General features: G+C 41.3%; 1 protein-coding gene across 2 annotated transcripts in view; it reads right to left on the minus strand.

Annotated features, from left to right (window-relative positions):
- Positions 1–1,268: 1,268 nt before the first annotated feature.
- The window catches only part of SEC23IP (SEC23 interacting protein), a 90,297-nt gene continuing 64,720 nt past the window's right edge, over positions 1,269–26,845 (minus strand). Inside the window, exon 19 of one of the 2 annotated variants that reach the window (XM_079900081.1) lies at positions 1,269–1,368. The gene's annotated coding sequence lies outside the window, so the exon portion shown is untranslated. Of the gene's footprint in view, positions 1,369–23,035; positions 23,271–26,845 lie in introns of those variants that run through there. The other variant, XM_079900080.1, reaches the window with a different exon arrangement.

Below are 26,845 nucleotides of genomic sequence, written 5' to 3' on the forward strand. Positions count from 1 at the left end.
TATTACATTTTAATGTCTGCATTTATAATCTTTTTCATTTCTGATACTATTTGTGTTCCTCTTGTTTTTTTCTAGATCATTCTTACGAAAAGCTTGAAAATTTTTTAGCCTTTTCAAAGAAACAAATTGACTTTGTTGATCCTCTCTATAAAAATGTTCTCCTATTCTTATTGTTATTCTAATGTTTTCTATGTTGTTAATGTTTGTTCTTATGCTATTACTTCCATCATTGTGGTTCTTCCTATGAGTTTATTCTACTTTTCTTCTATTAACTTAAGTTCAATGGTTAGTTCATTCATTTTGAGCCCTCTTTTTTGTATATTAAATATTAATACATTAAATATATGATATATCACATATTATTAATACATAAAATATATGATTATAGAAATATATCATATAAATAAACTATATTAATATAGTATATTAAATATAGTATATTAAATATTAACACTATCAACTTCCTTCTAAGAAACACTAAGTAAGTTTTAATATTTTACCAGTTCCTCATGCACCACTTACCCCAAGTTGTTCTGGGGCAGCCTGCTGGGTAAGACTGACATCAGGGCATTTGGAGTGTCCATCAATGGTGTCCAAGTGCTTCGGCAGATCCTGATGCTTTCCCCTGCCCCTTCCTTGCTAATAGACCCCCAGTTTCGTTCAGGTATTGAGTGTCCTGGGCTTCACAGGCCATTCCCCAGCCCCAAGGGGTGAATGCTGATTCGTAAACCATAGTGGGAAACCAATTCCCTCTGCAGCAATTGGTACAACCCTGAATATGAGACTCCATCATGGCTGTTAGGATTGGGGGAAAGTCCAGGGTTGGAATGGGGGGATTCACAGAAAGTTTTCCTTCCAATAAAAAGACATGCAAGGGAGAAAACGTTGGTCCCCTTTTCTGAATGTTGTTGCATTCAGAACCCAGACCTCCCAAGGTTAACTTGCAACTATGGGGAGAAATATTACCAACAAGCTGAGAATGGCAGAGCTGAAAGGTAGGAAGCAACAGAGACTTGATGACTTCACTGAAGACCTATGTCTGCATTTCTTGTTATGTAAGATAAGAAGCTCCTTATTATTTAAGTTATTATTTGCAGCCAAAAGTGTCCAGCAGGTGCCACATGAGGCCAGCCTCCTGCCTGCTGAATATCACTTTATGGCAGAGAGTTTTTCAGTGATACTGCAATGTGACCTTCGTATGCTTGCAATGGATCAGGCAACTGCACAAGATACTCACGTGTTATTACAGCACTCCTTCTGTCATCCTGGGAAAAGCACATCATTCCACATTTTTCCTTTGTTCTTAGGAACTCAAGAAAAGTCTTCTTTCGTAAATTCATATGAAAATGATAGAGGGTCAGATTAAGCCTGTGAGAAGAAAAGAAAAATAAATGAAATGAGGCCAGAGCTTGTGCTTGCTACTGTGGCGATCCAGAGCAAGTGGGCATCTCCACGTGGCCTGTAAGGTGGGAGCTGTCCCTTCACGCACACGTCACTACCTGCCAAGTAAACACAGGCACATTGGAGTGAACTTGGCTAAGTTGCTTTCTGGGAGATAGCGTTTCCATTTTAGGGTCCTTTCTCACAAAATCTTAGAACATCTTTAAATTGTATTATTTAGGGCCCTTTGGTGGCAAATGACTGAAAAATTATCTCACACTTTTTAAAATAAATTTATTTATTTATTATTTTTGTCTGCGTTGGGTCTTTGTTGCTGTGCGCGGGTTTTCTCTAGTTGCGGCAAGCGGGGGCTACTCTTCATTGCGGTGCACAGGCTTTTCATTGTGGTGGCTTCTCTTGTTGCAGAGCACGGGCTTTAGGCACACGGGCTTCAGTGGTTGTGGCTCACGGGCTCAGTAGTTGTGGCTCGCAGGATCTAGAGCCCAGGCTCAGTAGTTGTGGCACATGGGCTTAGTTGCTCCACAGCAGGTGGGATCTTCCCGGACCAGAGCTCGAACCCGTGTCCCCTGCATTGGCAGGCGGATTCTTAACAACTGAGCCACCAGGGAAGTCCTCAAACATGTTTAATGGCTCATGTGAGCAAACCAAGGAAAGGTGAGTCTGGATGTAATGATCTGAACATTGTCAAGACTGTCTCCTCCTCTCTCTGCTTTTCTCTGCTCCTGGGCTCCATTCTCTCAGACAAGTTTCTCCCCAGGCTGGAATCATCATGGCCAGCAGCACCATCACGATTCTCTCAAGCAAAAAGCAAGAATGTCCCCCAAAGCTCCAATTAGAACCTTCAAGGGGGGGACTCCAACTGGCCCAGTTTGGGTACCATGCTTATCATTGGACCAATCACTATGGGAAAAAAGGTGTGGTGGGTTGAATTGTGTCCCCCAAAAGACATGTTCAAGTCCTAATTCCTGGTATCATGTGAATCTGACCTTGTTTAGAAACAGGGTCATTGCAGATCTAATCAAGTTAAGATGAGGTCATACTGGATTCGAATGGGACCTAATCCAATGACTGGTGTCCTTATAAGATGAGGGAAATTTGGACACAGATATACACACACAGGGAGAACATCATGTGATGACAGAGGCAGAGATTAGAGTAATGCATCTACAAACCAAGGAATGCCAAGGATTGCCAGCAACTACCGGAAGCTACCTGAGAGGCGTGGAGCAGAGTCTCCCTCAGTGCCTCCAGAAGGTGCCAACCTTGCCAACATCTTGATTTCTGACTTCTAACGGTGAGAGAGTAAGTTTCTGTTATGGTAAGCCACCTGGTTTGTGACATTTTGTTACAGCAGCCCTGAGAAACTCATAGAGATGCAGGGCCCAGGTTGACCAGGTGCCCACTGCAGTGGTCAGGAAGGTGGAGTACTATGAAGGGCAGCCCCCAGTATTACGGTTGCAGGGGAGAAAGGGCTGTACCCCAAGGAAGGGGGAGGTGGTCCATTAACAGAGGAAGAGGGTAAAGGGGGCCAGGCAGGCAAGTACAGCGGCCACTACATTAACATACACTGTCATAATTTTGGCTGGATTTCTTATAGGTGAAGAGAATGGAATACGGTCTTGCATTGCAGAAAATGTTTATTCCCTCTTCCAAAGACAGTACAGATTCCTTCTTCCAAAGTCAGGAATTTACAAGCCACTGCAATTTGAACAGTTTTATTCCTTAGATAAGGACTGAAGTAGTTTGATTTGCTTTGACACACACACACACACACACACACACACACTCACACACACACCCTATACAAACACATACCTATGCATATCCATACGAAGTTTTCTTATTTTAGGGGAAAACCTCATGCTACACATTATTTTTCATTTGAGATATAAATTCATTGGAAGTATATACTCTAAGATAAATTTACTACTTGGTGGTTCTTTTTTCACCATGATTCGCTCAGAGTTTTAATGTTTCCTAATTTTACTTAGCCAGTCTTAATCAATTTCACAAAAAATGGGGGGCGGAATAAACTGATTGATAACAATCAAAAGATAGTTTTCAGGAATGGTAACCCTCATCTCCCAGACATGCGCCTAGGGAAGGCTAGATAAGATAGGACAGGACACAAGCAACAATGGGACTCTGCTCTAAAGAACAAGGCCCCTGTTAACTGTGCTACCACGTTGCCACTTGAAGACGGGAGGGTAGAATTTTGTGTAATGGATTGATTGGTGAAGGAATGCAGTGCAGGACAATTCAAGTCAACAAAAATCTGTTAGCACGCTTCAATAAGTGGAACAAAATGGTTGTGAATGCCCCATTTCCCATGTTGATGTTGGGGAAGGGAACAGCTGAGGCTCAGATAACTTGCCAAGTAGTATATCATGTGACCCACCCACCTTTCCTGTGTGCCCTGCCGTGACACTCTTGCTCTGTGTTTTCCAAAGGAACCAGCGGCCAGCTTGGTTAATCATGTCTTTGTCTCCTGAAATAGACCATGTGCTCTGGGGAAATAGATTCAGACTATGAACACTGATGCCCTTCTGACCTGACTCAGCTTTGTACTCAGCTCCTGAGTTCAACCTGCTTCTATGGAAGGCAGGTGGCAAATAAATACACAATTATGTTGTCCTATCCACTGAAACTGGGATGCATCACAGGAAAGGGTCACACTGTCAATCAAAGACCGTAGAATTGGATCCTAGGCATCTGGTAAACAGAGCAATAAATATTTTTACTGTTCATATCAGCAAGACGGATGCCTACTCCGTCTTTCTTTACTTGATAAGGAGTCCTGCAGAGAGATTGCAATTTAACCCCTAACACGTCACCTCTGATGGGCAGCAAGCACTAACTTCCTGCCGTTTCATATCTCCAAGCTCAGTGTCATTGTTTAAGGTTTGATTTATTTTAGGTGTCCCTAAATACACAGGTACCCCTGAGTTTGGATGTCACAGAGCCCCCTTATAGAAAAACTTACCTGAAGGTTTAATCCCAGACTAGAAATTCTCTTCACTGCAAATGAGATCATCAGTGTGATTTGGGATGCCCCAAAGTACACACTGGCCACTTGGCGTTCATTCATTCGAGTTTTATTTCTGAGGTCCCTGAGGCTTTTTATTCTCCTGTTTAGTATCTTCCCAAACTTCAGTCATTTAAGATAGAGTAGCATTTACAAAAGGATAAACATAGATATCAATGAAATAAAATACTGTTCAGAATTAGACATATACATATATGATCAGTTGGGTTTTAACAAAGTTGCCAAGGTAATTCAATGGGTAAAAAGAACAATCTTTTCAGAAATGATCCTGGAGCAATTGGTCATCCATACACAAAGAAAAAAAAAAAATGCACACTTCAAACTTTACCTCAGACCACACAGAATAAAATAACTCAAAACATATCATAGACCTAAATATGAAGGCTAATGCTATAAAACTTATAAAAGAAAACACAGAAGAAAATTTTAGGGTTTAAACTAGGCAAAGATTTCTGAAGACACAAAAAGCAAGAACTGTTTTTTAAATTTTTAAAAATCAAGGGATTTCCCTGGTGGTTCAATGGTAAAGAATCCTCCTTACAATGCAGGGAACTTGGGTTTGATCCCTGGTCAGGGAAATAAGACCCCACATGCCGCAGGGCAACTAAGCCCACATGCCACAACTACTGAGCTCCACACCACAACTACTGAGCTCTGAGCCTCAACTAGAGCCCGTGTGCCACAAGCTACAGAGTGAACGTGCTCTGGCACCCTCACTCCACAACTAGAGAAGAGAAAACCCGCACGCCACAACTAGAGAGAAGACTGCACACCACAACGAAAGATCCCGCATGCCTCAACAAAGATCCCACGTGCTGCAACTAAGACCCGACACAGCCAAAAATAAATAAGATAAAATAAATAATAAATACATCTTTTAAAAAAATACAGCAAACCATTTTTAAAAAATCGATAAAGGGGACTGTATCAAAAATTCAATATTTTGCTTCAAAAAACACTTTAAGACAATAAAAAGACAAGCCGCAGGCTGCAAGAAAATATTTACAAAACTTATATCTCCCCAAAATATATAAAAGAGCCCTTACAACTCAATAAGAAGAAGACAAATGGTCAAAAGATTTGAATAGACACTTCACCAAAGAGGATATATGAATGGCAGATAAGCACATTAATCATCAGGGAAATACAAATTAAAATCACAATGAGATGCCACTACACACCCACTAAACGGCTAAAATTTTAAAAGATTGACAGTAACAAATGTTGACAAAGATGTGGAGCAACTTAACACACATTGCTGATGGGAGTGTAAAATGATATAAGACAGCTTCTTATAAAGTTAGTATACCAGATACTATAAGAACCAGAAATTCCAATCCTAGTTACTTACCCAAAAGAAATGAATGCATATGTCCACACAAAACTTGCATGCAGATGTTCAAAGTAGCTTTACTCACAAGAGCTCAAAACTCATCATATCCAAATAGCCATCAATACGTGAACAGACCAACAAATTTTGGTATATCCATGCAAAAGACTACTACTCTGCAATAAAAATGAGCAAACTTGGGAGCCTGGTGGCCTAGTGGTTAGGATTCCGGGCTTTCATTTCCGTGGCCCGGTTTCAATCCCTGGTAAGGGAACTGAAATCTGAAATCCTGCAAGCTGTGTGGCGTGGCCAAAAAAAAAAAAAAAAAAAAAATTAGCAAACTACTGATACACACAACATAGATGAATCTCAAAAATATTATGCAGGAAGAAAGAAGCCAGGCACAAAATACATATATCCTGTATGATTCCATATAATGTTAAATTCTAGAAAATGTAATCAAATCTATAGTGATAGAAACAGATCAGTTATTGCCTGGGGCGTGAGGTAGAGAGAGAAATTGACAATTAAGGGCACAAGGAAGTTGGACGTGATGGAAACGTTCTGTCTCGATCTTGGTGGTGGTTATTTGTATACATTCATAAAATTCACCACAATTAAAATTGCTGCACTTTATTTTATGTACATTTATCTCAATAAAATTGATTTAATTAAAAGAAAACGTTAAAATTTGAAAATTAGAATTATTTTTATGGTTTCAAAATAGGGTTTTTTAATAAAAACATTCCAAAGTGGTGGGGGAGTAGGGTATATACAGACAAAATAAAACTTTTAATTAATGAAGATAAAATTTTTAAGTCAAAAGTTCTTAAAACTAGTCATTTAATTTTTTGAAAATGCAATCAAAGCATATTAAATATATTTTATATAAGTAAAACTATTCATAATTCTAGCATTCAATTTCCATCTAGTTGCCTATATAAAAAATAGACATGCTGGGCTTCCCTGGTGGTGCAGTGGTTGGGAGTCCGCCTGCCGATGCGGGGGACACGGGTTCGTGCCCCGGTCCGGGAGTGTCCCACATGCCGCGGAGCGGCTGGGCCCGTGGGCCATGGCCGCTGAGCCTGCGCGTCCAGAGCCTGTGCTCCGCAACGGGAGAGGCCACAGCAGTGAGAGGCCCGCGTACCGCAAAAAAAAAAAAAAAAAAAAATAGACATGCTTCATGATGTTATATCTAGACCTCCATATATACAAATTCAAGAATATATGCATTGTTTTAATATTGCAGAATATTCCTCAGCTGCCGTGCATAACTACTGCAAATACTGCGCTAATTTGTGAGTACCTCTGGAAGCAAGAATTGGAACACAAAGAGAAGCAAGAAAACGAATGTTGGCACTACTGGGAAACAATAACTCTTTATGCAAGAATCCATTATAAGTTAATTAAAGATAAATTAATTAAATTGTCTCGTCTTTACCTCACTGCTCTGCTGCTCAAATCATCCTTAGGCAACAAAGCAGCTCCCACACAGGCAGCAGCACAAGCCTCACCCTTCCTAGCATTTGGGGGCAGCCGCCTTTGTTCAAGGGCAAGAGGCATGGAGAAGCATTTCCCTGGGGCCTGAATGGAGCTAGTCACAAAAGCAGGTGTTTGGGTTTTTAATTAGCATTAAATCATACCATACCCACGTTGGGTACCAGTTCCTAAGTGACAGAGCTGCCGATGTGTTCTCTGAGATGCAGGACTCTCTAGAACACGGGGCTCAAGGCAGGATCCCCTCTGCCCAGGTCCCATGGCAGCCCTGCTTGTGATATCTCTCTTAAATTTTTATTCAATATATCTGCTTTTATGTTAAGATCTATTAAATTCCTTTTTAATTCTACAAGTAATTTGTGAACATATTTCTTTATTGCACAAGTATTGAAACATTAAAGATCAGGCTACAGTCCAATTCATCCATCTACCCCACCCCACTGTTACAAGTTTGGCTACAAGTTCAGTACAAGTCATTCTAAATGCATTACATCATAGTAATAGCTAACACTTGTGACGTATTTACACTGTGCTAGACATTGTTCTAGGAATTTTATACCCATCATCTTTTTTTAATCCTCATAACAACCTCATGAGACAGCTGCTTTGCATACATATATTCAAGTATTTACTTACAGAGGATATATAGCAGTGTGTGTGTGTGTGTGTGTGTGTGTGTGTGTGTGTGTGTATCATACTTAAGGCTTAGTCCTGAAATTTATCTTGTTGACTTAATATATCTTGGAGATCTACTTATGTTAGGACATTTAGATCATACTTTCTTTCATAACAGAAAAAGGTAAATGTAAGCAAAATTGGCCTAGGGAGGGAAACAAAAGTTTCCTAAAGACTTTCAGAATGTCCCATTTACTGAGATTTCTAATTAGCTTCAGCTTCTGAGATCCACAGGCAATTAGCCACCAGGTGAAAGGTTAATGGCACAGCTGGCCAGGGCAAAAGCTTCCCTGTGCAAACCTCTAATTTGCTGTGCATCATTTTTTCCCCACCAGACAGCTCTCTAAATGAAAGGACAAAAGTCTCACAAGGCTATTTCAGGAGGATTTTCTAATAAACACACAGGATTACTATGCATAGGATCTAATAAATACAAAGGAGCAGAAATTATGTCCATACAATTATTTCTTAATTAAACTTACTCTGGGCTAAATCACCAGCCTCCTCAAGCCCCTCCCAGCGCCAGCATACCAGCACCACCAGCAATTCTCTGGTGCATTCTGAACTGCCAAAATCTCCCCTATGAGCCACAACGACCCCTTCCCCACTCACCAATAGACAAATCTCTTCCTAAGTGTAGCTTTCAACTTGGTATTGGAAGAAAAATAATCTAAGTATTTCACACTAATAAGTGAGTGTCTGATACTTCCATTTTCAGAACTGTCTCAAGGATGGCTTGGTTTTCTTGGTTTTTGTTTTTAGTTTTTTATTTTTATTGGAGTATAGTTGATTTACAATGTTGTGTTAGTTGCAGGTGTACAGCAAAGTGAATCAGTTATATATATATATATATATATATATATATATATATATATATATCCACTTTTTTGGGGATCCTTTTCCCATATAGGTAAGAACGGCTTGTTTTAATCCAAAGGCTCTATTTGCTGAATTGAGACTCATTTGGGGAGACATTTAGAGACAGAGAGAAGACCCAAATACTTCCTCCTCTTCATTGTTTTCAGTAGGAAAGATTAGCTCATTAATATTTATGATATATCAAACAAGTTGGGCCCAGAGAGAGGTACAGAGTGGAGCTCAAGATAAATAAACAAAGTGAGCATCAGGAACTAATCAAGGCTGCTGGGACCAACCTGCAGGCAAGAGAGGAAGAGAGAAATGGGGCACAATACGCAGAGATTTATTCAAAATGGATATTTTTATCCTTTCTTCTTTGCAATAGCAAAGTAGAATTCAACCCCTTTATAAATCAGGGGTTTGGTTTTTAGCATGCTAGAACCTTTCTGTTTCTTCATGAAAAGAAGTACCAGGATAATTTTTCTAACACCTACTTGCCCCCAGATTCTCACTGGGGGAGTTTTCCACCCTCACCCAGAGTCAGTTAGGAAAAGAAAATTCCTGAACACCTCAGCCATCTAGGTCCTGTGTCTAGGTAATTCTCCATGGTTTTAAGGCTCCCTCACCTTTATGCATTGTTGGGGAGGGAAAATTTCCCCCTCTACCCCTCTTGAGTCCTTGTGGCTGCACTAATAGTAAAACTGACACAAGACAGATTAACAGGAGAAAAAGAAACTAATTTTAATTTGTGCACATCAAGGTCTTATAGAAATGGGACCTAAGAAGTGGACAAAGCAGGCAGCTTTTATACTTTTTAGACGAAGAAACAATAAATTTGTGAGGAATTGACAGGACAAAGAAACGTAGGCTTTGGATGCTTAATGAGTGAAGAATCTAAACAGAATTGGGCATGGGGTACTAAATTAAAAGAATTATTCAATACTACCAAGCTGGGCAATTTGAACAGGTTGGTGAACTTCTGTACAGCTCTGTGAGAGAAAGAAAGAACAAGAAGGAGAAGATAACTCAACAATACCTCAGGGTTTCCCTGGTGGCGCAGTGGTTGAGAGTCCGCCTGCCGATGCAGGGGACACGGGTTCGTGCCCCGGTCCGGGAAGATCCCACATGCCGCAGAGCAGCTGGGCCGGTGAGCCATGGCCGCTGAGCCTGTGCGTCCGGAGCCTGTGCTCCGCAACGGGAGAGGCCACAACAGTGAGAGGCCCGCGTACCGCAAAAAAAAAAAAAAAGAAAAAAAAAAGAAAAACAATACCTCAGGCTTCATCCAACTCTAAAAACTCTACAATTCTCCATGTAGCCCTACCTAAACAGCTACAATCAAAAAACTCTTCAAGTTTGGGGTTGACATGCACACACCACTATACTTAAAATGGATAACCAACAAGGACCTACTGTATAGCACAGGGAACTCTGCTCAATAGTATGTAACAACCTAAATGGGAAAAGAATTTGAAAAAGAATAGATACATGTACGTGTATAACTGAATCACTTTGCTGTACACCTAAAACTATCACAACGTTGTTAACCAATTACACTCCAATATAAAATAAAAAGTTAAAAAAAAGATTAAGCATAAAGTCAAGCAAGTAATAAACAGATTTTTTAAAATACTCTCCCAGGTAAGAATATATAACATGCTTAACTGCAAAAACTTTGATATCTTACAAACTTTTTTAAGAATGAAATTGCATCCTATTCAGGTGGTGCTAAAGAGAATGGAAACCAAAACCTCATTTTCAAGTGCCCTAATCTAGAGTTCCTCTAAAAGATTCCCAGGAGAAATGTAGTTCTTTTTCTCGATATACAGACTATCATCCTAAAGTATTACACATACTGTTTGAAATATTTGCCTTCAAGAATCCTGAGCTAATTTACATTACCATGTGAAGTAACTTTCTTTGTGCCAAGTCACAGTGAGAACCAGTGAAAAGAAATGCCTGTCAAATCTTATAGGACTTAAATGTTTCCAAAAACAGCCTCACATTCAACCCATTCCATCCAAAAATACAGCTCTTAAAAAGCAGTACATTTCACAGTAATTCTTTGCTTCACAACGGGGCTCACCAAGCATTTCTTTTTTTTTCTTTTTTTATACATTTATTTATTTATTTGGCTGCGTTGGGTCTTCGTTGCTATGTGCAGGCTTTCTCTAGTTGTGGCGAGCAGGGACTACTCTTCGTTGTGGTGCACGAGCTTCTCATTGTGGTGGCTTCTCTTGCCGTGGAGCACAGGCTCTAGGCACGCGGGCTTCAGTAGTTGTGGCATGCAGGCTCAGTAGTTGTGGCCCTCGGGCTTAGTTGCTCCATGGCATATGGGATCTTCCCGGACCAGGGAGCGAACCCATGTCCCCTGCATTGGCAGGTGGATTCTTAACCACTGCGCCACCAGGGGAGTCCCTAAATAGACTCTTCTGTGGCATGATAAATGAAATTTTAGGTGTAAACCACTATATTTACACAACCTTTCAGAAACGTAAAATAATAATAGCTAATATTCATTCAGTGCTTCATGAGGTAACAGCCTAAATCCTTAATGTGTTTTCATTTATTTAATCTTTAGAAGAACCTCCCAAGCCTGGTACTATTTTTTCCCCATTTTACAGGTGAGAGAAATAGATTCATAGCAGTTGAATAAATTTGAGTTCACACAAAAATTAAGTGGTAGAGTCAGGAGTCCAGAATGTACACTATTATATAACATAAGGTGCCTACAACAATAGAACCTAAGATACAAGATGGTAAAACGGGAAGCTAAGCTCAACAAGTGACTTATTCTTTTCAGGCTCCATGTTAAATCATTAGGATTATCTATGTTAACCTTTGAGGTCCATCTAATCCTAATTTGATTGAAATTTTAAAGTTAAAAGATAGAATCACGCTGACAGACCCAGTGAGACTTCATTAATTCAGTTTCTCGTGCTTCAATCATTTCCGAACCATCCATATGATTTTTCTTTCTTTTTTTTTTTTTTTTAGGCTGCGCTGGGTCTTCCTTGCTGCGCGCAGGCTTTCTCTAGTTGCAGCGAGCGGGGGCTACTCTTCATGGTGGTGCACGGGCTTCTCATTGCAGTGGCTTCTCATGTTGTGGAGCACGGGCCCTAGGGTGTGTGGGCTTCAGTAGTTGTGGCACATGGGCTCAGTAGTTGTGGCACATGGGCTTAGTTGCTCCGTGGCATGTGGGATCTTCCCGGACCAGGGCTCAAACCCATGTCCCCTGCATTGGCAGGCGGATTCTTAACCACTGCACCACCAGGGAAGCCCCATTCATATGATTTTTGCTATATTCGTGTATCACCCAAACCATTATTTACTTAATAATTTCATTTAAATCATCTACTTTATGTCAAAAGAATGATATAAGATCTGAATTCACTGGTTTGGTGTGCTAGTTGTATTTTTTTCAACTACCTTAAAATAAATATATAGCCACTTAAATTTAAAAAAGCATTCATATATCTCCTAAGATCATTTCTTGTTATATTAGTGGCAATATATATCACAGTAGGAACACACTGCAGTTGAAAACCTGTGACTTCTAGAACTATGATAGAGTTAAAAGAGCAACAACAAAGTCTTCATTGGATGCTGATAGGAACCTTGTATTTAGAGAACGTCTTTACCAATAAAGAAAAGTGCAAGCACAAGTTCAGCCCAACCATCTGTGACTTTTAAGCCACAACTGATTGTCATGAAGAACTGTGAAAAAATAAATATGGTTCCAAGGAACAGGCTTTGTGACTCTCTAATGTATGGTTTGTCCTTACGTTAAATGTAATACTGCATATCATTCGGAATTAGATATTATTAAGCTCTACCCACCCCCCCCAAAATTAGAATTTTTTTCTAATTGTCAGATATTCGAGTTGACTTTGGAAGGGAAACTTCCCATTGTTCAATAGAGGGGCACAGATTCAAGGTCTCCACTGATCTGGGAAATGAGTTACTGACACATGGAGCCTCCAGATTCCTGTAAAAAAAAATTCCCATAAAAGAAATGGATTTTATCATAGTGTGTCACCCCAGTGACAAGAACATAAAGCAGTGAAGCCAGCAGCTATCGCCAAATACCATTCACTCATTTTTCTTATCATCCTACAGAATCAGACTTACTCTTAGTTCTTAGAGTCCTGAGAGCTGATTAATCGCTCCGAAGAAAAAGGTGATGAGCCAGAAAATAGATAAATCAGTAGTTAGTACTGACAGCTTGGAGACCACAATATATTTCCTGTGGACCCTGCAGGCAGTTTAGAACGTACTGAGGGGGACTTCCCTGGTGGTCCAGTGGGTAAGACTCCGCGCTCCCAATGCAGGGGGCCCCAGGTTCGATCCCTGGTCAGGGAACTAGATCCCACATGCTGCAACTAAAGAGTCCGCATGCCGCAACTAAGAATTCTGCATGCCACAACTAAAAGATTCCACATGCCACAACAAAGACCTCACGTGCCGCAACTAAGAGAAAGATATGGGGGTTGGGGAGCAGGTAATAGGGAAAACATCTGATGTTTTTCTGTATAATTGACATCTTTGTTCCACATAGAAAAAGAAGCTTTAGACTCTAATAATGGAAAAAAGAACTGAACAACCTTTTAACTTTGTCATGTATATTACCATTTTACTCTGTTCAAAGAGATAAATAGCATCGTAACACTCTTAAATCAATGTAGGCTTGAATTTATATTATAGGAAGGTAACCATGCTCACTGATATTTCTATAATAAGTTTAATTTCCATTTAGCCTCTCTTTACAAAACCACAGAATTTGTTCCTTAAACCAAAATCCTTTTAGCATCCTTTTAGCATACATTAAAAGTATATCCAAAACAGCCACCTTTTAAGTGTTTTAAAGTCAGCCCCTTAATCCTCTTAAAGAGTCAGCTAAAGGGTGTTGAATATAACTACTTAGCTGATTGGCCCATAAATCACATGAGATAGGCAAGATAAGGACTTTGGGATTTCAGAGATAGATTTTTTTGAAATTATGAAAAGACAATGTAACTTGATGGGTAGGGTGGAATTTAGCCCTGCAGGGCCACAGATGCCAAATGTAGCCCACAGATGTGGGTTTTTTCTACCTGCATGGAGTTTTGGAAAATTAAGTTAATAGCTTGCATTTAAAAATTGGGAGAGCATACAGAAAAATGTGGATTTCCAACTACACTACCCTCCAGCATGTCAGAGAGAGGAAGGGAGGGGAAGCGGGGAGGGGCGGGGGACAGTGAGAAAGAGAGAGAGAGAGAGAGAGAGAGAGAGAGAGAAAGTCACCAGCTGGTGACAGAATTAAGAGAGCGCTGGGAATCACCCGTTCTTCTGTCAGTGGCCAAGCCAGCGTGAACACTTGCCACCATCCTTCTTAGGAGGTGGGTAATGTTTGTAAACAATGTGTTGCCAGGAGATATTAGATTGTCCAACTTTCCCATGCTTCCAGACACCACCAATACTTCTCAGACACGTTAGACGTCAACTCAGAAGCTACCTTTCTAGAGTTTCTGAGAAGCTGTACAAGTTTGGAATACATACGAATGTGCAACTACAAACGTTGAGACATAACATATCTTTCATTTCTTTAAATCAACTTAACTGCAGGTAGCCTCTGCTAAGCAAGCCACAATCACCACACAGAGGATCGCTGTGACAGGGTGGGAATTACTGAGCACGATGGCCGTGCACAGGGAGGACGGGGGTGGGGGAACCTACCTTGCTCCTGGGGTCCTCTACAGACATCCCTGTGAGAAGTTCTTTCTGCCAGAAAGGAAAGTGGACTTTTGCTCTCTTCTCATGCCCTGGAAACCATCCCATCCGTGTTCGGTGGCCAGGCCACTGGGAGTGCCCCTATGCGCTATGATTCCAAAGGACCCTAGCTGGGTACGGAACCAGTGGCCTCAGTCTGTTCAGCGTGGTGAGCTCGTTAATGGAGCCAGTCAGGCACCAGCACAGGGAACTGGAAGAAGATATTGGAAATCTAGGGCCAGGTGGCTATGAGAAAGAATATGGATAAAATAATTTGCAGAGAGTACACGTGTGGACAAAATATCTGGAAGGATGCACACCAGATGTTGACGCTGACCCTCCAGGAGGTGGTAGGGGAGACTGCTGGCTTACACGGTCTGCTCTGCTTGAGTTTTCTACAACAAGCATGCATCACTTTCATCATTATAAAATTCCTCTATATAAAATATTTATAAAATATTAAGTATAAGATATTCTTATATAATATAATATATGCTACATGTAGGAATATGTGCATAGATAAAAGCTTAGCTCTGGGTGGTGGAATGGTGGGTAATTGCTTTCTTCTTTATAATTACCTGTATCCTCCAAATTTTCTACTTTTATTATCTGGGGAAAATAATAAACATTAACAGTAAAATTTAAGGTACGTTTTGTACCTTAAATCACCTCTCAGCTTCATCCTCTCACTGCTAAAGATCTTCATTAAAACGGAAAGCACCCATTGGCCTCCCTTGCCCCACGCCAGTGACTTTCAAATCCTGTGTCCCCCTACAACAGGTCAGCATTCGCAGCTATCCGTCTCGTGACAACCTCTGTCGACATGGCCAGCAAGTGACAACTTTCAAACAGAATCTCAGCATTAGGACGGGCACAGAAGTAAAGCTTTAGAGGCAACTGGCTCAGGAATGTAGGGCTCATCAGGCTCTGCTCCTTGTCCCAAATGTCCACAGCCACTGTGTTCAGATCTGCGACTCAAAGCATATACTGAAGATGACTACAGACCATCAGTAAAAAGCAAATCCCCCCAGAGCAGTCCTATTTTGTGATATCCCCCAGTCAGGGGCTGTTGGAGTTTCACATGGCTTTATCTAGAGTAGATTCTGGATAAAAAGTGTATGGTAAACTTGCACTAGATGATACGGCTGAACGATGCACTACCCTCACTCATGAAACCTGCTGCTGGGGCTTGTCCTACATCCTATAAAGCTCTGACGAATGTGTTTGGTATGAAAGATGGCCTGTGGGCTCTTGGGAAAATGCCTCCAAAACTCTTTAACACAGAAAAATTCCTACTGGTTACAAAGTAAGAGAAACATATATAGCCACACTCGTTTCTGTACAAAGCTGCGGGACTCGGCGGAATCTGTCTCATCATTTTAAGGATCCGTGAGGCAAAGGAAGAATTGCAACACACACACACACACACACACACACACACACACGCGTGCGCACACACACACACATACACACTCCAAGCAAAGAAATGCAGCAGGATGATCTTGTGAGATAGGAATCACGCCCTTTGGCCCCAGGCTCCCTCTATACAGTCTCTTTGGATCATGAAAAGTGGCCCATGTTCATGTCCCAGGGGCTGTGACCAGGTCACGTCCAGAGAATGGAGACAACAAATTACTTGCTTCTAAGTGCAAAGGGCACAGTCCAAGTAAAAGAAAAAAATATCTGAAAAGAGGTGCCGCCTGGCAGAAGCGGTTCCCCGTCCCGTGCCCTCCGCAGCCCTCACGCACTCTCTTACCCTGGAGCTAGAAAAGGAGGGTGGCAGAGCGCTGGAGAGGAAGGAAGGGAACCGAAACAGTCTGGCTTTGGGCTCTGCTCCCAGAAGACAAGGTGCTGAAATCTGCTGGCAGAGACCCAGATGGATTAGAAATCCCAGAGTGGAGAGAACGAGCGTCACCTGTCCCACCTGGAACCCTGGGCACCTTCTACCTTGTCCCTTGTGCCATAAAAGCCAGGAAACAACAGCACGGGGAGGGCAGAGAGAATGGTTAGGAACTGAGAGGGCCCTCACAGTCCATCACAACCCTCCCAGAGACCCAGAAAGGCAAGAGAAAGAGAGCCATGCTTTCAAAGAGCTCCGGAAAAGTGTGGCCAACTCAGAGCGCTCTTCCCTACGATTGCAATGCTCCCAGTGACACCACGAGACTGTGTGTGCCCCATGTGGGAGACACCACAGTAAGAGTTCTCCCACTCTAGCTGAGGAGGGAAAGGAGGTGCTTATCCCTAAAGGACTGAGAGATGACCAGGGCCTGGAAGATCCAGGGGAATAGCCCCCAAGGGATCATCACAGGGTCTGGGATTATTTCGCTTGGGCACCTTGTGGGACAGTCGAAGGCTGTCAGAGGGGCGGGGGGGGGGGGTCTGCTGACACCCACAGGTGGGCAGGGACCTCCAGGTGAGTCAAGCTCACCGTCCACCATTCCTGCCTGTTTCCTTGGCCCTGCTATTGGCACTTCAGCCAGAACGAGACTGAACGGTAACTCAGAGGGTGTGTACAGTAAGTTCCAGGCCAGCTGGGTTACCTTCTCTGAACCTCACTTTTCTTGACCGTCAGAAGGGACACAGTCACCTCCCAGGGCTGTGGTGAACCACAGAGAAGGCCTCAATAAAGGGCAGCTACTCCTATTTCCCTCCCCTGACACCAACTGAAATTCTCTGTATCTTTGCCGCAAAATCCTTACAAAGATCGCCAGTGCAGCAGGGTGTTTAGCCAGACACTTACTATTTCACTTGTGCCCATGGCTTCCTCCCTCCCTCAAGTCTGCACTTAACAAAACTGCGTGTGAAGTACATAGGAAATGTACGGGGAAATATACTTTGGAGACTTACTTCAAAAAGTGCTTAATAATGTGTTGATCCTACTGTTAAAACCTGGCATTTTGCAAGTGCTTTATAGACATAATCTTATGACCCTAATTTTATGACAAGAAGATTAGTATTATCACCTTTGTTTTACACATGCATAAAACTGAGGCCATTAAATCACAAGAAGTTGTGTCATTAAAAACAACAGTCACAGGTAATATTCATCAAGTAGTTACTATATACCAGACACTATTCTCTTTATATACATTAAATAAATATATAAATATATTTGTGTGCCTGGCACATACTAAACATTAAATATGTGTTAAAGACAATATTATTGGACTTCCTGGTGGCGCAGTGGTTAAGAATCCGCCTGCCAATGCAGGGGACATGGGTTCGAGCCAGTGCACGGGACATGGGTTCGAGCCCTGGTCCGGGAATATTCCACATGCTGCGGAGCAACTAAGCGCGTGCACCACTAATACTGAGCCTGCACTGTTAGCCCATGAGCCACAGCTACTGAGCCTGCATGCCACAACTGCTGAAGCCCGTGTGCCTAGAGCCCGTGCTCTGCAACAAGAGAAGCCACCACAATGAGAAGCCCATGCATGCAACGAAGAGTAGTCCCCGCTGGACTCAACTAAAGAAAACCCGCACACAGCAACAAAAACCCAACGCAGCTAAAAATAAATTAATCAATTGATTAATTTAAAGAAAAAGACAATATCATCAGGAGTTCTCCCTTAATCTCCTCAACACTCCTCAACCAGTCCTAAGAAGTGGGTACTTTCATCCCACGGGAAATCAGGTCACAGAGAGGTTAAACAAATTGCTGTAGTCACATAGGTCCTAACTGGTGGAACAGAGATTTGAACCCAAAGAGCCAGATCTCAGCTCCTACAGTCTTTTGCTCACAGCTGGGAGGTAGTATAGGCAGAATCTAAACCCCAACATTTGTCTGACCCCAAACCTCCTGACCACCTCGATAATTTGCGAGGGCTGTAATTCATTTACCTAGAGAAAGCTCAGTCGGCCTCTTTGTCCTGGTGCAGGCTGAGTGCACACTGACACCACCACCCATCACCCCAGACCCTCAGGAATATCTGTCTGCTTTTCCCAAGTCTGAAGGTGGCAACTCTGTGCCAGACAGACAAGGTAAGCCAGGCAGTTAGGGTACCATGAATAAGAATATCCATGGCCATCAGATACTAGAGTAATGCTGCTCTCAAAATTCAGATATCCTAGTATCTAAAGCACACCTGACTTGCTCTCCTGATGGATGTGGACCCTCCCTCTTCCAAACCCTCAGAGTATTTACTGAGCTCTCATGGAATTTCTCACATCCTGGCTTATATTATGGTTATTTGAGAACCTCTAACCCCTTCTAGAATTAAGTGCCTTGAGAACAGTATGGTTAAAAGACAGATCCGGCTGCTGCATAAGAAACACCTCCAAATAACAATGGCTTTAAAAAGATGGGAGTTGATTTCTCTCTTACATAATGGTACAGATGCAGTGTGTGGGGCTGGAGAGCAGGGATCCAAGCACCTGCCACCTGTGACTCTGCCATCCTCAGAGCATGGCCTTTATCTGTCTACAATGGCTCTACACCTCGTCTACATTCCAACCAGTAAGAAGGGGGAATGGTGGCAAGGAGAGGGAAAGTCCCTTCCTTCTAAAGGCAGAGCCAAGGTAAAAGTTCTTTCACTATCAAAGAAAGGGAGAACATGTAGTGAAAGAAAATGAGCATCTCAAGTGACCATAGCTTAGGAAATACATCCAAAACGATGTTGCGTGCATGCAGACAATATTTTTTCATCCAACAAATATGTATCCAATGCCACTATATGTCAGACACTGAGCTAATCAATGGGACTCCAATGTAAAGCGTTTGCAAACAATGGGTGAATAAATGAATGAGCCCTTTTATGGAAGAGCAATCTGCAAGTAAGGCCATGAAAATTTCATGAGGGAAAATAATTTAAAATACGGGCACATGTAATTTCTTCCCATAGAAGGTCATAGATAAAAACAGACATATTGAAAGATGAATTTTTGTGGCTTGCTGAAAAATATGGAAAATCAATTATAAAGAAACTAAACAAATAGACCTGATTTATTGGGCTATGCTGCTACTAGCAAAATATATTACAGAGTCCCAATCCTGAATTTTTACTTTAATGACTTTTCCTGTATTTTGCTCTGAAGCACATTTTTACTTTTCCCTACACACACACACACACACAAAAAGTGGTCACTCACTGCATTTAGATAAATATACAGGTCTAAAATTGAATTCTTTGTGTGTCTCTATAAGATAAACATTAAACACTCAAGGGATTTAATCTGGGAGAGGAGCCAAAAGTCCAACTCCAATTTATGATTATTTCTGAATTATATATGAAGCACCATGTAAAGCTTTTAGTAATAATGTCAGTTGAGCTGCCACTGGAAAGCATTATTGTTTTCCGCCGTGGACACCACCAGCTCAGCTTCTCGTATTTCCCAAATTCCATTAAGATGGAACTTCCCAGATGGTGCCATCCGCCCTCCACAAGAAAGTCCAACAAATGATTTGCACTCTTATCATTTTAACTAAAACGTGAATAGTAACATGAATAGCAATACTAAAGAGTGAAATCTTAAAATTCAAACGTTAAGAGTTGGATGAAAGTTTTGCAGTGAATTAAAATGAAGTTGCATTTAATTAGAATAAAGTTTTCTGAACTTAGGTGTTAGGTTTCAAAGTGGCAGAGGTGAGTCCTAGGAATTTGTATTTTCTTCCCTTGTGATGTTTTTCTCTGCATACATTGCTCCTGAGAAACCGACAATTTCTCCTTCCACTCCGTGGCACCCCGACACACCATACTTACTCAGTGTGCTCTTTCTAGGAGAGCAGCCGCTGTGCCCATTCTGACATCTTTCTTCTCTTCAACTGCATTAGGCTTGACTGAAAGGAACAATTCATGGGCATTAAATAAGAGCTCCTCATCTGGAAGAGGCAGAGTATTGTCTCTTAGAATTTTGCAATTCTCATTTTATGTAACTTAATTGTATGCTTATTTATTCAGCTAAGGTAGGTAAAGCATTTGGCAGTGTGTATGGCAAACAGTTATTATTTGTTTAGGACTTACTATAATTAAGGCACAATTCTAAGTCCTCGGAGGACTACTGAGGCTCATTGATTCATTAAAAATGCTTATGAGGCTTCCCTGGTGGCGCAGTGGTTGAGAATCTGCCTGCCAATGCAGAGGACATGGCAGGACATGGGTTGCTCCCACATGCCACGGAGCAACTAGGCCCGTGAGCCACAATTACTGAGCCTGCGCGTCTGGAGCCTGCGCTCCACAGCAAGAGAGGCCGCAATAGTGAGAGGCCCGCGCACAGCGATGAAGAGTGGCCCCCACTTGCTGCAACTAGAGAAGCCCTCGCACAGAAACGAAGACCCAACACAGCCAAAAATAAATAAATAAATAAAATTAACAAACAAACAAACAAAACTATAAAAAAAAAAAGATTCCTGTTCTTTAAAAAAAAAAAAAGTGCTTATGATGCGGGCTTCCCTGGTGGCGCAGTGGTTGAGAGTCTGCCTGCCAATGCAGGGGACACGGGTTCGTGCCCTGGTCCGGGAAGATCCCACACGCCGTGGAGTGGCTAAGCCCGTAAGCCATGGCCGCTGAGCCTGCGCGTCCGGAGCCTGTGCTCCGCAACGGGAGAGGCCACAACAGTGAGAGGCCCGCATACCGCAAAAAAAAAAAAAAAAAAAGCTTATGATGGGATTTCCCTGGTGGTCCAGTGGTTAAAGTGTGGGTTTGATCCCTGGTTGGGGAACTAAGATCCCACATGCTGCGTGGCCAAAAAAAAAAAAAAAAAACTTAAAGATCATTAACTCTGGATGTGTGCCAATATGTATAAGTGAACATATTCATTCAACATGTATTTATGGAGCAACTACTATGTGCCAGACATCATGCTGGGTTTACAAAAGCAAACATAGCCCCTACCATCATGGATCTTCCAGGCTACTGGGGAAGGCAGACAACCAAAGAATTGCACAAGTAAATACAAAACTAATTATCAAATGGGATAAGTGTTGTAATTCTTATAAAGCTTGGGTTCCTGTTGTTCATTTTCCTAGCAGTGTCACAAAGAAACACAACCCAACAAATGAAAGTAATTTTAATATAGCTCAGATCTCTGTCAAGGTGATGAAAAATAAGGAAAGACTGGGAAACTACATTTGGAGGCTGCAGGGATGTGATAACTAAGTGCAATATAGTATCCTGGATTTGGATCCTGGAACAGAAAGAGGATATTCATGGAAAAACTGGCAAATCTAAATAAAGTCTGGAGTTTGGTTAATGACAATGTACCCAAGTCAGTTTCTTAGTTTTGGCAAATGTACTGTGGTGATGTAAGATGTTAACAACAGTGGAACAGTTAACAACTGGGTGAGAGGTAGATGGAAACCTTCCCTGTCTTTGCAACTTTTTCATAGATTTAAAATTTTTCCAAAATAAAAAACGTATTTAGAAAAATAGTTCATATCTTTACTTGAATTCTCAAAAAATTCATGATGGTATCTAAATATAGGGATAGTTAACATTTATAAAAGTCTCCTTTGTAATTTACCTCTTATATTAGTTGCCTGTTGCTGTATAACAAATCAGCCCAAAACTTAGCAGCTTAAAACAGCAAATAATTATTACCTCACACAGATTCTGAGGACGTGGAATCTGAGAGTGGCTTGGCTGAGTGAATCTGTCTCAGTGTCTCTCATAAGGTTGCAGTCAAGCTGTACACTCATCTCCAGCCTCAACTGTACACTCATCTCAAGCTTCAACTGGGACTGGAGAATCAAATTCCAAGCTCATGTAATTGTTTTTAAGTTTCAGTTTCTTGCAGCTGTTGGCTGGAGGCATTAGCTCTTCACCACGCCAGCCTCTCCATAGGGATGCTCACAAAAATGGCAGCTGACTTCCCCCAAAGCAAGTCATCCAAGAAAGCAAGAACACATATCCAAGACAGAAGCTACAGTCTTTTTATAACCTAATCTCAGAAGTGACATATCATCACTTCTGCCATGTTCTACTTATTAGAGGCAAAATACTGAGTCCAGACTACATACGAGGAGAGAGGAATTCAGTTCCAACTCTTGAAGGGAACAGTATCAAAGAATTTGTAGACATGTTTTTAAAACTACTGTCTCTACTCCCTCCTAGTAGACTCACTAAACTTACAGAAAAGGATCCAAAAAAAAAAAAAAAAAAACAACCCAGTATAAATCCAGAAGGACAAGGAAAACAGAAGAGACAACAGCAACAAAAATTCAGAACCGGGAAATCAGGAAATCAAATCCAACAGCAGATCAAAGGAAGTTGAATCCTAAGTCAACACTGGGAAAAACAATGATGCCACGTAATTTGTGCTTCAGAACCTCAAAAAGTCTCATGAATTGGCAGCACCAGGTACTCGTGGAAGTGGAGTAGAGGTTGAAAGTCTGTTTAAGAACTAGTGAGGGTAGCTTCCACTCCATAGGCCTGGGCTGTGCACGGTGCCTCCCTTCCCAAGTGCACAGTATGGAAATGGGGAGGGGTCAGTGGAAGAGTCACTTTACAGTAAAGAAAGCTAATAGGGACTAGCTCATCCATGTGATCACGGGCAGCAACAACAGTGACAAATCATGTTAATAGTACGTACGCTTGATATGATGCAATGAAAATGGCACTTTACCTGTGGTCTTCCTCCCAATAGCCAGTAACCCCAGCCTTATCATGAGGAAAACATCAAATTTCAATAGTGGGGCACCCTACAAAACAGCTTACCAGCAGTGTTTATTCGAGGTCATCAGAAACCAGCGAAGTCTGAGAAACTTCCATAGCCAAGAGGAGCCTAAAGAGATATGACAGCTAAATGTAACATGGTATTTTAAATGGGATCCTAGAATGGAAAAAAGACATTAAAAAAAAACTAAAGGAATCTAAACTATGGACTTTAGTTAATGTACCAGTATCAGTTTATTAATTGTAACAAATGTTCATACCAATGTAAGATGCTAATAGTAGTGGAAACTGAGTGCTGGGTATATGGAAACATTATACCACCATCTCAGTTTTGTTCAGGTCCCCTGGATGCTCTCCCCCACTTGATGTATTTCAGCAGCTGCTCCTGCCCCACCCGGGCAGAAAATGAAAGGTTTATTCACTGGAGTGGGTAAAAAAGATGGAAGCACCAACCATAGTTAAGGGACAGAGTAAGATACTGAAAATAAGATTAAGTAAGAATTTACATATTAATGTTGAAATATTCAGCTCCCCTCCCTGACTCAGAACCCAGAGGAAACAAGGCTTCTACACCCCAAGAAGGGTATTTGAAAATTCTTCTCTGGCCAACTCAAGAGAAAAGACACAAGGATAGTTAGGAGAATAGGAGAAATTCCCCGATGAAATAGTCCCTCCACCCATGGTGAGGCTCTCAATCAACAAGCCCAATCTCACTGGGGTTCTTAGTGTCTCAATCTTAAAAATAATTACCAGATATTTGAGGAAAATCCTTAACATGAAAGACACCAGAAACAGTAAAAGGCAATTGAGAAGAAACAGACACCACAAGAACAAAAGCTTCAAAGCCATATTTAATATTCTCAGAGCAATAAGAGAAGAGTTTGTCTCCATGAAATTAGAACAGGATGCTATAAAAATGAGCACAAAGAAGAAAAAAGGGGAGGTGCTCTTGGAAATTAAAGTTTTAGCAGCCAAAATGAAAAACTCAGATGACAAAAAGCCAAAGGGATGAAAAAATATTAGAGAAATAGGAAGAATAGTCCAGGAGGTTCAACACCCAAATAAGAGGGGTGCCCTCAGAAGGAGAGTACAGAAAAACCAAAGGGAAGAAAATTAATTTATTTATGTTTCAAGAACATTTTCCATAATTTAAAGAAGGAGTCTGCAGGTTGAAAGGATCAACTGACAATGGATACAAATAGACCCACACCCAGACACAGGATCATGACATTCTGAAACATGAGAGACATGGTCTAGCCAAACATGTTAATTCCACTCCCCTCCTTGCCAATGACTGGCTCAGGACTGGGTGTACAGTGCAATTCTAGTCACTGAGACATGAAGGGAAGTGTGCATTAGCTTTCTGGGAAAGCTAATAAGCTTTCTCTTAATAACTCACATAGATGCGGGAAGAACGACTCCCTTTTGCTGCTTCTGGGTGTTCGGAACTGCCTTAGCCATCTTTGAACCACAGAACACACAGCGCAAGAGGACACACATTTGATAAGTGGAAGAACTAGATCTCAAGTCTACCTCCAAAGCCCACGTTCTATTTTTTTTTCCCAAGGGGAAAAAAGGGGGAACCCCCCCTTTCTTTTATTCTCTGTGCTCATAGTTATAGCATCCTGTTCTAATTTCATGGAGATAAACTATTCTCTTATTGCTCTGAGAATATTAAATATGGCTTTGAAGCTTTTGTTCTTGTGGTGTCTATTTCTTCTAAATTGCTTTTTTTCCAAGCAGCATGTGGGAATCTTAGGTCCCTGACCAGGGATCAAACCCATGCCGCCTGCAGTGGAAGCGCAGAGTCTTAACCACTGGACCGCCAGGGAAGTCCCAAATCCCATGTTCTTTATTTAGCTCATAGTCTACACTGAAAGACTATCCCCAGAAAACAGCCTGAAGGAAAAATCATACCTGTGGCTCCTATTATGTCACAATAGTTTATACATCAAGTGCCTCTAATTAGCTGTTGGCACTTTTCTGGAACCTCTGCAACTTGAATTTGTATACTTATTAGTGCTAGAAAGTAACCCTAGATCATAAATCTTTGAATATCAATAGCCTGGAAGTTTCAGCAACAGCAATTATCAGTTTAACCTACAACTCATTCAAAATGTCATCTAATAAACAAGTACATTAAGAAGGCTCTTTCACTTTCAAGTTCACTTATTTTCATGCCAGATACTGTATTCAGATATTAAATCTCTGGCTTATTAAAGCAATAGTAATAAAGAGGCCAAAGTCATGAATTTGAACCTCCAGGTAAACTGGTTTAATTATCTCCACCACTAACTTCAATCAGTAATATTTCAAAGAAATGAAGTTTGTTTGAAACAAGAGGCAAATTTTATCATGTTACCAAAAAAAAACAAAATGAGGAGATGGTCAAATTGGGGGTGGAGAATCATCGTATTCCGGCAAAAAAAAAAAAAAAAAAAAAGTCATGCCGGTAATCAGAAAGCACCTTTATGAACAAAGGGAGCTATTGTGTTTTATGGTTCAGGCAACAGTCTCACTGAATCAATGGTGTTAACCACTTCCTATGGACTGATGACACCCGTAACCAACACCTCTGTCCAGATCACCCTTCTAAATGCCAAGCCTTCATAGCCAACTGCAGCTGTACATCTCTCCCGGAAGTTCCCATGGCTGTCTGAGCCTCAACAGAGTGAACCCTGATCTAGACTTTCTCCTTTCTCGATGCATGGCACCACCATGCAACAAGTTGCCCAAGACAAATCTTAGAAGCCATTCACAACCACTCCCTGCCACCCAACAAAGGTCTGTATATCCTTCCTTCTCTCTCAGTGTTTCTTCGCTTTGATCCCTCCTCTGTATCCCAATTCAGGCATCTCTTTCCTGGTCTATTTCAATGGTCTTCTAAGTAGTCATTCTTTTTCTAGTATCTTCTCTGTCCAATCTCCATAGTTATTAGAGTTATACTAAAATGCAAATCTGATGGGAGGAAGCAAAGGAGAAGAGTGGAGAGGTGGGTGTGTGGTCCATCTGTTTTATCTCCTAAATAGGGAACCTCTGAAAGCTTTTACACAGGGGAGTGACGTAAGCATAAAGATTTTGTTTGTTTGTTTGTTTGGGGCTTTCTTTGCTATAAAATGGACATAGGATCCCATTACTATTTAAACTTGTGTTTTTCTGACTGATATTGAGCATCTCGTTGGATACTTATCATTCATTCAGGCTTCCCCTTCTGTAACTTGCTTATTCATATAATTCCCTTTTTAATTTTTTCCTCTGTTTCCCTTTTCTCCATACTGATTTTTAGATGTCTTTCTCCACACTCTAGAAGCTAAAGCTAATTTTTTTTCAGTCATAGATGTTGCACATACATTACCAGCTGTCACCTATTCATTTACTCTGATGATGGCATTTACCTGTTAACAGCAGCCCCAAAAAAGCCTATTTTTAATGTATTCAAATCTATTGTTTTCTTTATTGTATACACTTTGAGCATCTATTAAGAAATCCCCCCCACCCAAGATCACAAAGAATTATCTACATTTTTTCCTATAACGTTGCACTTTTATCTTTAAATTTAGGTCTTTAATCCACCAGAAGTTTATTTCTGGATATGGTAGAGATGAGGACCCAACTTTATTTTTCTCCAGATAACAACCCAATTTTCCCAAGATTATTTACCAAATAATCCACCTCTTCCTTAGC

This window comes from Stenella coeruleoalba (genome assembly GCF_951394435.1).
Source record: "Stenella coeruleoalba genome assembly, chromosome: 16".
Taxonomy (NCBI): domain Eukaryota; kingdom Metazoa; phylum Chordata; class Mammalia; order Artiodactyla; family Delphinidae; genus Stenella; species Stenella coeruleoalba.